General features: G+C 35.5%; 1 long non-coding RNA gene across 1 annotated transcript; it reads left to right on the forward strand.

Moving 5' to 3' along the window:
* Positions 1 to 3,126: 3,126 nt before the first annotated feature.
* On the forward strand, positions 3,127 to 5,978 carry LOC144224153 (uncharacterized). Its single transcript, XR_013332959.1, has 3 exons — positions 3,127 to 3,205; positions 4,168 to 4,251; positions 5,824 to 5,978. It is a non-coding gene; the product is annotated as an uncharacterized LOC144224153 (long non-coding RNA).
* The last annotated feature ends 9,088 nt before the right edge of the window (positions 5,979 to 15,066 follow it).

Genomic DNA, 15,066 nt, shown 5'->3' on the forward strand with positions numbered 1-15,066 from the left:
TTATGTGAACCCAATTAAATGGTTACCAAAAGTCCATCCTTTCCCCATTATGTTATAGGGCTACTTTGGCATAAATCAAGTGGGTATATTTATGACCTCTCTGTTCTGTTAAATTGGTCAATTTTTCCATCCTTGTGCCAATACAACATTGTGTTGGTTTTTGTAGCTTTATAATGTTTTGATTTCAGTAGAAAAAAAAAATCTCACCTTATTTTCCATCAAGAATGTTTTAACCATTCTTTTTTTTAAACATATTTTTAGAGCAGTTTAGGTTTATAACAAAATTGAGAAGAAGATAGAGAGATTTGTCATATATTCCCTGTCCCCAAACATTCACAGCACCATTATTATTATTATTATTATTATTATTATTATTTACTTTTACATCATTATTTACATCATTCACCAAAATGATAATATTTTTGTTACTAAGAATGAACTTCCAATGATTCATTACAATCATCCAAAGTCCGTAGTTTGCCTAAGGGTTCACTCTTGGTTTTGTACATTCTGTGAGTTTGGACAATTGCATACTGGCATATGTTCATCATTATAGTATCACACAGACTATTTTTAGTATCTTAGATGACTATGCTCTGCTTAGTCCTCTATTCTTCCCCTTCCCCAACCCTGAGAATCCCTGACTCTTTTATTATCTCCAAAGCTTTGTTATTCCAGAATGTAATATAGTTGAAATCAAACAGTATGTCACCTTGTCAGATTGCTTTCTTTTATTTAGTAATATTATATATTTAGAATTCCTCCATGTCTTTTCATGTCTTGACAGCTGATTTATTTTTAGCACTGAATAATATTCTGTCAAGCATGGATATACCAGTTTACTTACTGAAGGGTAATGTTGGTTGCTTCCAAGTTTTGGCAATTATAAAGCGATGATAAGCATCCGTATGCAGGTTTTTGTGTAGATATAAATTTTTTACTCCTTTGGGTAAGTAATAATAAGAATGTGGTTTTCATTGCTTTATTGAGGGATGACTGAAATCCTAGGTTGGAAATAGGAAAAGAACAACTTAGCAGAGCAAACTTACCATTAAAGATCAAAAAGATGCCTGCAATTATTTCTGTTGTGTAGGCCATCCCTTACCATGTTACCTACTATGCACATATCTCGAATTCTTGCACAGAATTTGAATGTTTAGATTTAATCTAAAACCCTAAAACCCAGTGTTATCTAAGTCTCCTTTGTCTGCTTTAGAGTAAAGTTTAATTCTTAATTTTTATTCATACAACAAATAATAATTGATTGCTAACTGTGACACAGGCATTATTCTACATGATGTAGATATTGCAATGACCAAAACAGATTAAAGTTCTGGCCTTCATGGAATGTCCATTCCAGCATGAACACATGCTGATCTCATCAGTAACCTCTTTTTATCAGAATGTTTCCCCTGGGGACCCTGTAGCTTATAGACTGGTGAGGCTTCAGTGCCAGAGAATATTTATGATACAGAGGATGGGGCCCCTCCTTCAGAGTCTAGGACTAGAGTTGAGTCCCAGACCCATAATTATAACTTGTGGGATCTGAGAAAATTATCTGTCCTGTATGAGTTTCTGTTCTTATTACAGGGATTAATAAGACTGAATTCACATGGTTGTCAAAGAAATTAAATTAGATGATACACATAAAAAATAATTTGCAAATTTAAAAATTATATATATTTATAAATCAATTTCAGGAAATTAACTTCCTTACAATATTAACACTTTCAATATAATCATGGCATTTCTTTTCAACTTGTAGATCTTTAAAAATATTTTTCCATTAAGATTAATAATTTTTTGAATGGGGATATTGCCCATTTCCCATATGCACATTTATTTTGAGTATTTGTCATTTTTTATGCTGTGCATATGGTATGTTAACATTTTTAAATTTTTTAATGCTTATTTGTTTTTCAGAGACACAGAATCTGAAGCAGGGCCCAGGCTCTGAGCTGTCAGCACAGAGCCAGATGCGGGGCTTGAACTTACGAACTATGAGATCATGCCTGAGCCTAAGTCAGATGCTTAACTGACTGAGCCACCTAGATGCCCCTCTTTACATATTTTTAAAAATCATGTGGTTGTTCTTGTTTAAAAGTAAATATAACTATCCTGATGACTAAAAAGTGCCTTTTTGAAAACATAATGGCAGGCGAGTTTGGAACCATGTAGACAATAAAGGTAATGCTGCCTACTTTGAAGATAAAATTCATATAGTGCTTTAGGTTTTTCATGAATCATTCATTCATTCAAGCTTTAATGACTGTCTTTCATTTACCATGAGAATCAAGTGGGGACATGAAATAGTCCTGATACAATGTAACAATTCTGTAATAGAGTTATACATATATAAAATAACTCTCTCTCTCTCTCTCTATATATATATATCTACTTGTATGAAAATCACCGTAAAGTATACATGCATATAAGTCACTCAACGGAGAAACTGAAAAAAAACTGCTAAGCTGTACCTGATCATATTTTTAAAATACAGTCAATTTATGTAATGTTTTCAGATTAACTTAATAATACTTTAACTCCTTTTCACATTAATGAGAAATCCTTCATTTATGCTGTTCTATTGAACCTTGATTTTATTCTTACCTGGCAATTCTTGGAAATTTCTGCTCCTTAGAGTATTGCCTTTATTCACAGAGATTTTTTTTATTTTTTTATTTTTTGCAAGAATTTTTGAGAGTGACCTTCTTACGTAGAGCTGAGAATCCTGAAGATTCTTCTTGAAGATGCAAATTTTGTTTGTGTGGGAAAAGGGAGTATCAGTAAGAAGAAACTAACTCTAATACCATTGTATTGTTTAATCTTCCTCTTCTTTAAAAATAAATGCAAATCTCAAAACCAACAAAACTTTTTTGCACTTTGACCTTGAATACATCACATGTTATGTGTCACTCATTAACACTATTTGTCTTCCAAGAACATTTTATGATAATACTTATGTATTATGATCTACTTTCTTTAATAAGGATTTTATTATTTTTTAAATCAAAATTTGATCAAGATTGCCAGACGTTGTGCATAGAAGCATAGAGATAGAGCACCTCAGCCTTTTTCCTGTATGCACACAGGATGAAAGGCTGACTCCTTAATTCAATCAAGAATTGATGTGGAGCACGGCTGTGTTGGAACCTGAGGTAGAGCTCAGTATCAAGTTCATGTCTGGTTTCAAACGGACTCAAAAGTAAGCCTTCCGGTGTGCTGTTCTGGGCTCTTGTTGCTAGTGGGAATTTGTTTTTTTTTTTTTTTTAATTAAGTATAGTTGACACACAATGTTCCATTAGTTTCAGGTATACAACACAGAAATTTGACAACTCTGTTTGCTATGCTCACCACATGTGTAGCTACCCTCTGTCACCATACAATGTTATTATAAGGCCATTGATTATATTCTGCTGTACCTTTCATTTCTGTGAATTATTCATTTTGTAGCTGGAAGCCTGTGCCTCCCACTCCCCTTTACCCATTTTGCCCTTCCCCCACCCCCATCAGCCCTCAGTTTGTTCTCGGCATTCAAGANAAAATTTGTTGTTTTTTTTTTATATTCCACATATAAGTGTAACCATATGGTATTTTGCTTTCCCTATCTGACTTATTTCACTTAGCATAATAACTGCTGTGTCCCTCATGTTGCTGCAAATGGCAAGATCTCATTCCTTTTTATGGCTGTGTAACATTCCATTATGTACAGGGAATACACACACCTACATACACACACCACACATTTTCTTTTTGCATTCCTCTATCAATGGATACTTAGTTCGCTTTCATATGTTAGCTATTGTAGATAATGTTGCAATAAACACAGGGGAATTCTTAAATAGTCTAGTTTTTTCTCATAATCGAGTTCTTTTTACTACCTAAGAATTCTAGAAAGAAAGGGGACAATGTACAAAACCTTTTATAAAATAAATGACGATAATTTGGCAAAAATGTCTTCTGTACTTCATTTAAGCATTACTCCATTAGATAACATGAAAACAAGAGAAGTAGAATAAACCATCTGGGTTGAAGACTGTAGGAGGAGATTTGGTTGGAAGCTTGTACATTAAATGAAAATATTTGTACTAGGAGACTGATTTTTGTATGCATGGTGGCAGCCAATTAGTTTCTTGACTGTGCTAACTCATGTTTTTTAATTCAAAGCTAAATATCTGGCATTTGAAAGAACTCTTAAAACTGCAACATGCAGATGAGCCTACTTAGAATACAGCAAACTGAGAGGACTGGGTAAGTTGAGTTATGAAAATTCTATGCTTGTGAGCTATACTGACTTCTTACCCTGCCCCAAACTCCTCCATCTTCTAATGCATTTCTTTAAGGGACTTATTTTCAAGCAATCATTTAATGAGGGGTTACTGTGTGCCAGGTATTATACTCAGTGATTTATGCAGATTATTACATTTAATTCTCAAAACTACTCAGGAGAGAAGCTTAACTGGACCTGTTACAAAGCCTTTCTTGATGTAGAACCCACTCAGAACTGACAACTCAAACCAGGTATATTTTACTTCAAAATCCAACAAACGCACCAAGTATTGTGCCTTTCTTTCTGTTAGGTCATAGAAGGCATAACAACCTATCCTCACTTTCTAAGAATATCCTGACATTTCATACATACTGGACTTTTAGAAACATCACCTGTGTGGCAGGCCTCTGAAACTTCTCAGGTTTAGCTTCCACGCTCTGACATGCAAGGGTCTTACAAGGCATCTAGGGTTCTTAATTCCTGATAATTGGGTACTTTTAGTAAAACATCATCAATATAATGACAGGCCAGTATAATTTCTTTAAAAAAATTTTTTTAATGTTTACTTTTGAGAGAGAAAGACAGAGTGTGAGTGGGGGAGGGACAGAGAGAAAGGGAGACAGAATCTGAAGCAGGCTCCAGGCTCTGAGCTGTCAGAGCCTGATGCAGGCTCGAACCCATAAACTGTGAGATCATGACCTGAGCCAAAGTCTGACATTTAATGGACTAAGGCACCCACGTGACCCAGCCAGCATAATTTCAATGTCACATAAAGGTTGTAAAGGACTGGGGCACCTGGCTGGCTCAGTTGGTTCAGTGGCCAAGTCTTGGGTTTTGGCTCCGGTCATGATCTTTCAGTTGGTGAGTTCAAGACTCACCTCGGGCTCTGTGCTTCTGGTGTGGAGCCTGCTTGAGCTCTCTCTCTCTCTCTCTCTCTCTCTCTGCACCTCCCCTGCTCATCTCTCTCTCTCTCTCTAAAAATAAATAAATAACTTAAAAAAAAGACTACAAAGGACTATATGATAAAAGGCCTGAGACAAAATGGTAAAGATATACCTTTATCTCTGTAAAGTAATTACTTCTGATTATCTTTGTTAGATTAAGAAAAAAATAGGTTAAGTCAATGACTACACTAGCAGCTGGGAACTGTACTGATTTTTTCTAATCCTCAGCTGCAGATCAAGTTTGTGATAAAGCTCAGTCTCCAAGATCTATTAACCTTATACACCAGCCAAATGGGCTATTTAAATGGACGTGTGGTATAAATCAAATTCCCCTGCATTTTAAGACTCTTTTGTTATGGAGCTAATTTTTTCAGTTCACCCAGGCATGTGGTATCACTTTGGGATTGCTGTACTTTAAGGAGGGTAGGGGGAGAAGGAGTGAGAGGAGGGGAAGCTTTACTGAAAGCAGACAAAATAGCTGTATAGAAAGAGCCACCTGACAGACACTGAGACCTGCAGTGGGGCTGGAGCTAATTCCTGGCATCCAGCAGGGAGAGACTTGGGAGGATACATAAATGCCTTGAACTCATCCTCCTCCACCCTCTCCAGGTGGTGGTGACTCCCACTGGCCAGACCAACAAGATGCTGGAGGGGATGGCAGCTGTGGGTGCATGCCATAGAAATCAGCCTCCTGGAGAATGAGTAGAGTAAATAAGTATGGAGAGAATATGATGGTACTGAGACTGATCAATGAAAATAGCCCAACTGCAGACCTTTTACAATGTAAGTACATTGCTGCTAGTTGCTAGAGGAAAACAAAACAAGCTGTAAAATTGTCAAGTTTACTGCCTCTTACAATTTTCTTTTAAACATGGATCTTGTTCTACATTTTACTGACTCTATTCTCACACATCACTGGAAGCTCATTTGAACTTCATCCCCTATAGGTGGGGTTACCCTTTCCACTCTTCTAACGCTTTCTTTAAAGTTGGTCTTTTGAGCTCATTCATGCAAAATGGCTACTTTTTATAGCTTTTAGTTCCTAAAATACCAAAAAATAAACAAATTAATTAAATCTGATTTCCAAGATATTATTGGGTGAGTAAATATCATTCCACTAAAACTTTTCTCCAATCAAAAACTGCTCGTATCTGTCTTTACACTCAAGTATTGACCAGGGAGTATTTCTGTTCTTTTCTTTGGTGGAAAGAAAATATTTGAAAGCACCCTATCTTGCTCCTAGCCATTTTGTGAAAGAATTCTATCTGCTCATTATTATTTTCTGTGTCATGTAATCAAATATTTAGCCTCCGCACAGCAGTAACAGCTGTTTTTAAATCTATTTACTTATTTCTACAATAGAGTACTTCTGACTAATTTTTTTCATGTCCAATGATGTGTGTTTTACATTTACATGTTGGAAGAGCTGGTGCCAACAAAGGCCATGGAATGGAAATGTTGTTTTTTTTCTGTTTGCTCAGTCTTGTTTTTCTGGGTAGGTTTGTGAACCAATAGAGTTTGAAAAGCCAAAATCATATACCGGAATATAATGTATAATTATTTCTGAATCAGAAGTAAGTCTTAAGTTAACTTGAGATTTCAAATATTTTAGGACACAACAAAGCACTACCTCTGTAGTGTTTCCCTTTCAAAGAAAGCCCCTTACTGACCAAATATTTGCTTCACATTGAATTCTGAACAGTTTGGGAGAATTGACATTCCAGAAGAAAGATAGTCCTCAGACTGGCAAGAATCCTCCTTTTTTTTCTGAATTTATATAGGATAGAGTTTAAGAGTTTAAGAGCTAAATGAAAATTTAAAGGAAACATTCTAAAACTTAGAACATTTATTTCCTCCTTCATTGTTTTAGGGACTTGGGACTAAAAAAAAGAATGAAATCACCCATGGTAGAACATCTGGTTGAATTTTGCTAGTTCTTTTTATTTTATGCATTCCAACTTTCCCCATTTGAATGAATAATATTTAAGTGGGTAATTTTTACTTTTCATAATGCTGATCTTTCAAAAGAGAACATCACATAGTTTAAGCAACCTTAGTAATGTGGGAAATTATTTTCTCTTCAGTTAACTTGCTCAGACATTGCCGGTCAACATTGCATACCCTAGCAGAAATAGTGTGGTTTACAAAGTGGATTTCCTAGATCTCAGTGACTCAAATTCTCTCCTTGACCACATCAAAGTTCAAAGTGTCTGTTGAACATGAAACTCTTGTCCAGGAAGTGCACCCCTTAAAGAAAGGAATTTGGGTAAAGTCTGGCAGGATTGTAAATAAAACCCAGGAGTTAGTTACATCAGAATGGGCTCCCACAGGAATTAAATGCTTGCTTTTCCCCCTTAAGGGAAACCACAACTTATTAAAGACAAATAAAATTTGGGTTTATTTTTAAGTGAAGAATATTCCCTTTTTTGGTCTAACTTTTTAAAAAGTTTATTTATTTATTTTTTAAAGAGAGAGCACAAGTGAGCAAGGGACAGAGTGGAAGGGAGAGAGAGGGAATCCCACACAGGCTCTGCATTGTCAGGAGGGCAGACAATGTCTTTTAAGCAGAGAATTCGTTTTTTCTATAATAGTTTTAGAAATTTTGAGACGTATAATCCTCCAAGATATCAGCCCAATATGATGTCAATATTTTACAGATGTGGCTTTTGAGGGCTGAAGAAGTTAGGTGAATTGACCAGAGTTACCCAGTGGCAGAGCCAAAAGTGGACCCCTGTCTTTCAGTTGACTTTTTAGTAGTAAAATTATGCAAACTTTCATTTTTTTCTTTGAGTCCTGAGTTCTTCATCTGGGAAGTGGGATTAATAATCATAACTCATTTTCTTGTTTTGAGTGAAATCCATGTAAAGAGCCTAGGTCCATTCCTGGAACATAGTAGGTCACCCACAAATATCGGTTCCTTTTTCTTCCTCCTCAGACTCTAGAATCCTTGGTCACACATGGTAAGAAGAGGGCTTTGAAGCCTTTGAGGCCACCTTTGAGGTCACCATGAGATTGAAACTTCAGCCCTGGTGAAAATCTCTATTAGAAGTAACAGACCTTAGGGGATGGTGGAGAAGCACAGATGTCTAAGCCCAGAAAAGAATTTGGAAGCATTGACAGAATCAGCAGGTCTCAGAGACGGGCAATCTGGAGTATATAGCCAAATCACACCATGAGTACAGCTATGTGAACTAGACATCTCCCATAGACTGGCACTCAGGGTGGAGCACTGTTCTGGTTTGTCTGAGAGGCCACATACTCTGTGGTGGAGTTATGGATATAGATGAGCTGATGGACTAAGTGACTAATACTGAAGGGGAATACACGTCCAAACATAGAGGGGAAAGGGAGAGACAGAGCTAAGATCAGAGACCAATTTTTATTTCTCTCCCATGTGTTTTTTATAAATGATAATGCAACTAAAAGAATTTGGGGGGCACTTTGGGGCTCAGTCAGTTAAATGTCTGACTTTGGTTCAGGTCATAGTCTCATGGTCTGTGGGTTCAAGTCCTATGTTGGGCTCTGTGCTGACAGCTCAGAGCCTGGGGCCTACTTGGGATTCTGTGTCTTCCTCTCTCTTTCTGCCCTTCCCTGGCTTGTACTCTGTGTGTGTGTGTCTCTCTCAAAGATAATTAAACATAAATTAATTAATCAAATTAATTAAATTAATCAATTAATTAACTTTGGACTTTGATTGCTGCCTCTTGTTTATGCATGAACTCTTTATGTAGATGCAAAGTGGGGTACAACTTTTTAAAAATTTAAAAATATGTGGAAGCTAACACATGTGCTTATATGGAATCTTCCCTGGGATTTTTATTCCAGGGTGGGTATGAAGGTTCCAGTAAATGGAGCTTGACTGAAACACTGAGATGCATGTGCCAATCCACTTTTTGTCACACATCCTAGAACTGTCTATCCACTGACTTCCTCTGAAGGTAAAGTGAGATAAGAAGTTAGTTTTATGTTTCTGTTATAGAAATTCTCCTACTTTAAAATATATTACTCTTTTCTGTTTTATTTTGTTTTATTTTTTCCTTTTTATTTTTATGGAAGTACTTATTAGGTAATAATCTCTTTGGCCTGATTTATGTCTTTAAACTGTCTGATACTATAAAAATTGGGTCACTTTAGGCCATTCCCTAATTCCATAAATAAAAACCATAACATTTTAAAAAATAATATCACCCAATAAATCAAAATAACTTAAAATCTGACCAAATATTTTGCTATTTTAACACATATGTGTTTTATCAAATCTCACATTCTGTAATAGTCCCTGGACATACATAAAAAATGCTGAATTTAGGCTGCTAGTTAGTCAATTGGTAGGAAACATCTTACTATTAACTGTTCATTGTTTTAGAAATCCAAACCAGCATATAAACAATATCTCATTCAAAGCTGAGTATTTTGCAGTTTAGGAATAATTTAAATCAGATAACAGGATTTTTATGAGACTCAAACTATCTAAAGTGAGACTGGAACCCTTATCAAAGGAAATAAGTTTATCTTCTTTTCCCCCATAGGTCAGCAGTTCAAAATATATGTGAAGCAATTAGCAATCATTAACATATTTTTCTGGCATAGTTACTCTGATTAGCCTCCTCTAATTGGAAAGTAACCTGAGGGAATAGCTCTCAAAATGCTGAAGTTGATTGGAGAAGGGCAACACATGGATCAAAAGACATGGATTCTATCATGCCCTTTAGCTGTACATTGCTCAGTGGCATCTGATGGGGAAGCCACAGAGAAACACAAGTGGGTTAGGGATAGGAAAGTGAGGGTCAAGGATAGGAAGAGCACACATGGTGCATAGGTAGATTTCACTTAATTCATGTTTGTGCCTTTGGCGGATCTTGTTACGATAACATTTCCATGATTTCCTCTGTTCTTCAATTTGCTATTCAACAACCATCATAATCAAAACATTGATTCTAAGGCGTAGAATGAACTTCTTCTATGAGTTTAAGTACTTCGTCCTAACCTTAAGGGAACTGGCAAGCTAAACATCACACTTAAAACCTTGCTTTGTATTCTTTTGATCCAACATACCCACTTTTCTTATGCAACTTCATACCAAGACTGAATTAAAATAAGAAAAAATATTACTTTTGGCTACTGAACCATTTCCTAATAAGTATTGATGTTGAGGACAGGAGGCAAATGACATCACCATTTCTGTTTATTTTACTGCTCTGTTTCCAGTGTGGTATGCTTGTTCATTCAGGTACCGTATGCCAGAAAGGAAGGGTGGTTCCATCTGTGAAAAACTGATAATCTGAGCTTTTCTTAGACTGGCACTAATAAGTGAATGAAGACAATTCTGAATACTTATAACACTGTATGTTCTAGATTTTGACAGATAGTTTGATTTCACTGACTTACCTCTCTACAGGTGGCCGAGTAACTGCCTGATATATTAGGGCACCAAAAAGGGGGAGACTAAGAGCACCATTTCAAAGAAAGTCACGGTGCATGCCACTTCCATATGTCTTCCCCTACTTTTTTTAAAAAAAAGTTTGTTTTGTTTGTTTGTTTGTTTTTCCAGGTCACAAATATTTATCAAGCATTTTTACCTTCATCAATTTAACATTGATGAATTTGATGCCACTGAATGAGCATCGGTACACTGAAACACTACAATGTTAGACTGCATACCATTTTAAAATATCTTAATTACTTAAAATCTCAGCTCAAGAGGCCTGGGTGAACACTCAGTCGGTTGAGTGTTCAACTTTGGCTTGGGTCATGATCTTGTGGCTGATGAGTTCCAACCCTGAGTTGGGCTCTGTGCTAGCAGCTCAGAGCCTGGAGCCTGGAGCCTGCTTGATTCAGTGTCTCCCTCGCTCTCTACCCCTCCCCCACTCCTGCTCTGTCTCTCTCTGTCTCAAAAACAAACATTAAAAAAATTAAAAACAACTCACCTCCTCATATATGTGGAACAAAACTACTGTAGTTTTACATTAATGTATTTCTAAATATGCCATCTTTTTAGAGAGCAAATAATAGACTTGGAAAATAGATCATTATTATTCATCATTCTCTAACCTGCTTACTTTATGTATATTTGTATAAATGTACATAAACAAATATGTCTACATACTAAATATATTGTAAATATCCTAAGTATATTGTCAAGAAAATTTGAAGGTTATTTTATTCTCTCAAGACAAAATATATTAAATATTTGAAATGGATTTTAACATACATGTGAAATTCGGTGAAAGCAGAGCTGAAAAGGACTTCATAGTATAGTAGAGTCATCTCTGATCCTTCTTTGTCTAATAGGTAAAGTGTACCGTTTCTATGGAAACTGCACTGGGAGAAAATGATATTATTTTAAGCATTAAAATATCCACCGTATCATAAAGTCAGTAGAATGATTTACTCTGTAGTGATATTTAAAATCCATTGTGCATTCTGAGCAGAGCATATCTTTTATGGTTTAAAATTAAATTTTGAGAAGATTCTTTTGTTATTAAAATATGGTAAACTCAGAACCCCTCCAAACATCTATTATATATTAGGTTTAAGAAAAGCATTTGAACAGTTATGTAAAATGTTGATAGTGCATTGTGAAAAAAATGTACCTTTGACTGAAACTGGCTGAGTGGTGACACCATAAAAAGAACAAAGCAAAACAGAACACCATTACCACAAAAAATAGATAATTTTTTGTTGAGATAATTTTTATAGGCAATTTTTAACAGATTAAATATGACATAGATGTTTTTATAGCATTTGGTCCTTCATTTAGTCAGCTGTGTCCTGTGCTCTGTCAAATTAATATGATCCATTGCACTCATGATGTGCCACAGAAATGCTCACTCAATTTCTACATCTTTTATGACACTTCATGGAATATGAAGTAACTATCTTCTTGGGAGTTAATGCAACTACATCTTTGCAGCTCTGCCCAGATAATTTTATAGGTCAGATTGCTCTTTTACGCAATACAATGATGATGCTCATCTTGAGGAGATGGGCTCTGGAGGGCAGTGGTGATCTCTTGCTTGCTTGCTTGCTTGCTTGCTTGCTTGCTTGCTTGCTTGCTTGCTTTCCTTGCTTTGTTTTCCAGAAGGTAGGATTCACTTCTCAAGGCATGTCCAGATTTTTAAAAGTTGAGAGGAGTAGTATTAGCTGGCCAACAAAAAAAGGTGAGGTTTGTTAACCAAAATTGGAAGGAACCTTCCTTCCTTGGGTCTCCCACCAGCTTTGAGCTTTTAAGAAGTCATTTTCATATCACATTTGTCCACAGCCTTCAATATATAGTAACAATATATCAGGCATCCCTTTTATTTTCTTTGTCCGCTTCCTACTTTCTCTCTTTTTTTCTTTTTTATTATCAATGTGTTGGGAGAAGGGCTCTGCCAATTTCCAAGAACTATTGTCCCACTTGGAATAAAACTGACATCAAGGCATGGTATCAGCCAAGAATTCAGGTTAAAGGGCTTCAGACAAACCCTTATATTGAGACAAGAGACCCAACATGAATGCTGATGTTATGCGTGACAATTCTTTGATTTTAAACATATCAACTGTCTTTGCTAAAGTAATTCTAAATGAACCACCTGAGTTAGCAAAGTATTATACCAAAATAAAACACAAGACAAAACAAAGCAGAAATTATGTTAATCACTTACCTTCAAAAAGCTTACATTGTAAAAATATTTAAGGGAGCTTTAAAAGTCCCCTTAATTTCTGAGTTGCAAGGTTTATTTTCTAGATCTGTGCCCCCTGATAAAGTGGAATCGATTCAATGTACTGCTACTTGTGTTTTAACTTGTAAAATAGAATACAATACAAAAACATATTTCTGATTTTTAAAAACAGTATATTATATAGAAAATAACTCTGTTAGTATTACAAAGTACCGGAAAAATATGAAGAAGAATATATTAATTACTCAAAGTGCCCCAATTCAGAGGCAAAAACCTTTAATTTTTTGTTATACTGTATATGCCATTCTGTATCCTGCTTTTCCCAGTTAACATTATCTTGTGAAGAATTTCATGTCATAATTTTTAAGTATATTTAAAAATTGAATAATGTTTCATTAGACGTATATTATCTTAACTCATCCAACCACCAACATATTATTAGATATTGAGATTGCTTCCAATTTTGGTTGGGTGGGGTGTGACTACTGTGAAAAATACATTAGAATGTAAGCTAAGTGAGGCAGTATCTGTGTTTTTTTCTTGTTCTCTGTTTTAAGCTTAGCACATAGAGCAAGGACCCAATGCATATTTAATAAATGAAAGAAAGAACAAATTCATAAACCTGAATATTTCTTCTTAGATATCCTATGGAGAATAGATTTTTCCTTCTCACATAAAAATGCAAGAAGATAACATGGATTCATAGTAGTATTTGCAACTCAAGGGTAATGTCCCTAACAGAGCAGAACAGTGCAGAATTTCTGCAAGATAAAATGTTGACAGCAATGAAGTGATACTGAGACCCAACAGGGGTAAGAACCCACAACAGATAATTAAGAAGGCAAAATGATATGGGAATTTGCCAGACAGACTTTGGGAATAATTCCAAGGTCAGAGTCTGCAGAATCTGGGGAAAAAGAACTAATTGAATGAGGGTGGAACAGGACAGCCAGGTCTCCTCTCAGGATGGCTGATGGCTGCACTGGCACAGATGTGGGATTAACACTCTGATGGCAGAGTTCTGATAGGAAGATTCCAGAATGTGTGTGGAATCTGGTGAGCAGACAGTGCTGGATTGTGGTGCTTTTCACATCTGGCCACACATTGGAATCAATGGGGAGGTTTATATATTACTGAAGTCTAGCTCCCATACCACAAAATTCTGATTTAATGGTTTGGTCACGGCCTGAATAGTGGGATTTTTAAATTTAATAATGACTGCTCTAAATAACCATTTTTGACTTATCCAGGGGAGGTATAGCCACTCCACTTCAGAAACAACATGTCCACTTAGATATTGCAAGTGGAGGGTTCTGGTAATCAGAACTGTATTTATTTCTGGTCCAACCCACTGGTGTTTACGAATTTAAAAAAAAACATTCCAGCTACAAAAGTATTCATTGTAGGCCTATTTTTTAAGTTTATTTTTTACAAAAATAAACAAGAAACCAAGAATCATTAAAGTCAACAAGTTTCAATGAACAGAGGTAATTAAAGAGACAGAAGAAGATAATAAAATAAATAGAATGTCTTTAGAAAAGTATAACAGGATACCATATCTATAAAACAAACAAACCAAGAAACCAAAACATTTGCTTAGAAAAAAAATTAACAAAATGAAAAATGTGATTGCTTCAATTAAAAATAGGTCATCTTTAGCATAGATTAGGTAACAGAAAAATAGGCACAGAGGAGGACTGAGTTAGTGATTAGGAAGGTCATGCTTAAGTAAGTTTATAGTTCACATAATGTAGAAGTGGAAAGTCTAGAGAAGTATTTAGAAATATGGAGGACATATCCAGAAGTTTCTATGTTCATCTGAGAGGTCCTTCAACAAAAAGAGAAATAAAATAAAATGAAAGAGAAAGTTTTCAAAGAAACATAGGCGAAAAATATCTCTGACTTGAGAGATTAAAAGGGTTCACGGTTAATGACAAGGCTCACATGCAAAGATATCCTGGCAAAGTTTCAGAATTCTAAACCTAAAGAGAGAATCCTGAAAGTAACAAGAAAAGCATAGATAACCTACAAAGACATGAAAGATTAGTATAAGCTGCCCCTTAAAATTTTAAAGGGAAATTATGTGAAAGTTAGAGTTCTTTGTTTTGCCAAAAAATTACACTATGATTGCAAAATAAAAATATTTTCATATGAAGGCAAAACCTTGAAAGGAGAGGAAGAATTTTCT

This window comes from Crocuta crocuta, unplaced genomic scaffold (genome assembly GCF_008692635.1).
Source record: "Crocuta crocuta isolate KB4526 unplaced genomic scaffold, BGI_CrCroc_1.0 scaffold52, whole genome shotgun sequence".
Classification (NCBI taxonomy): domain Eukaryota; kingdom Metazoa; phylum Chordata; class Mammalia; order Carnivora; family Hyaenidae; genus Crocuta; species Crocuta crocuta.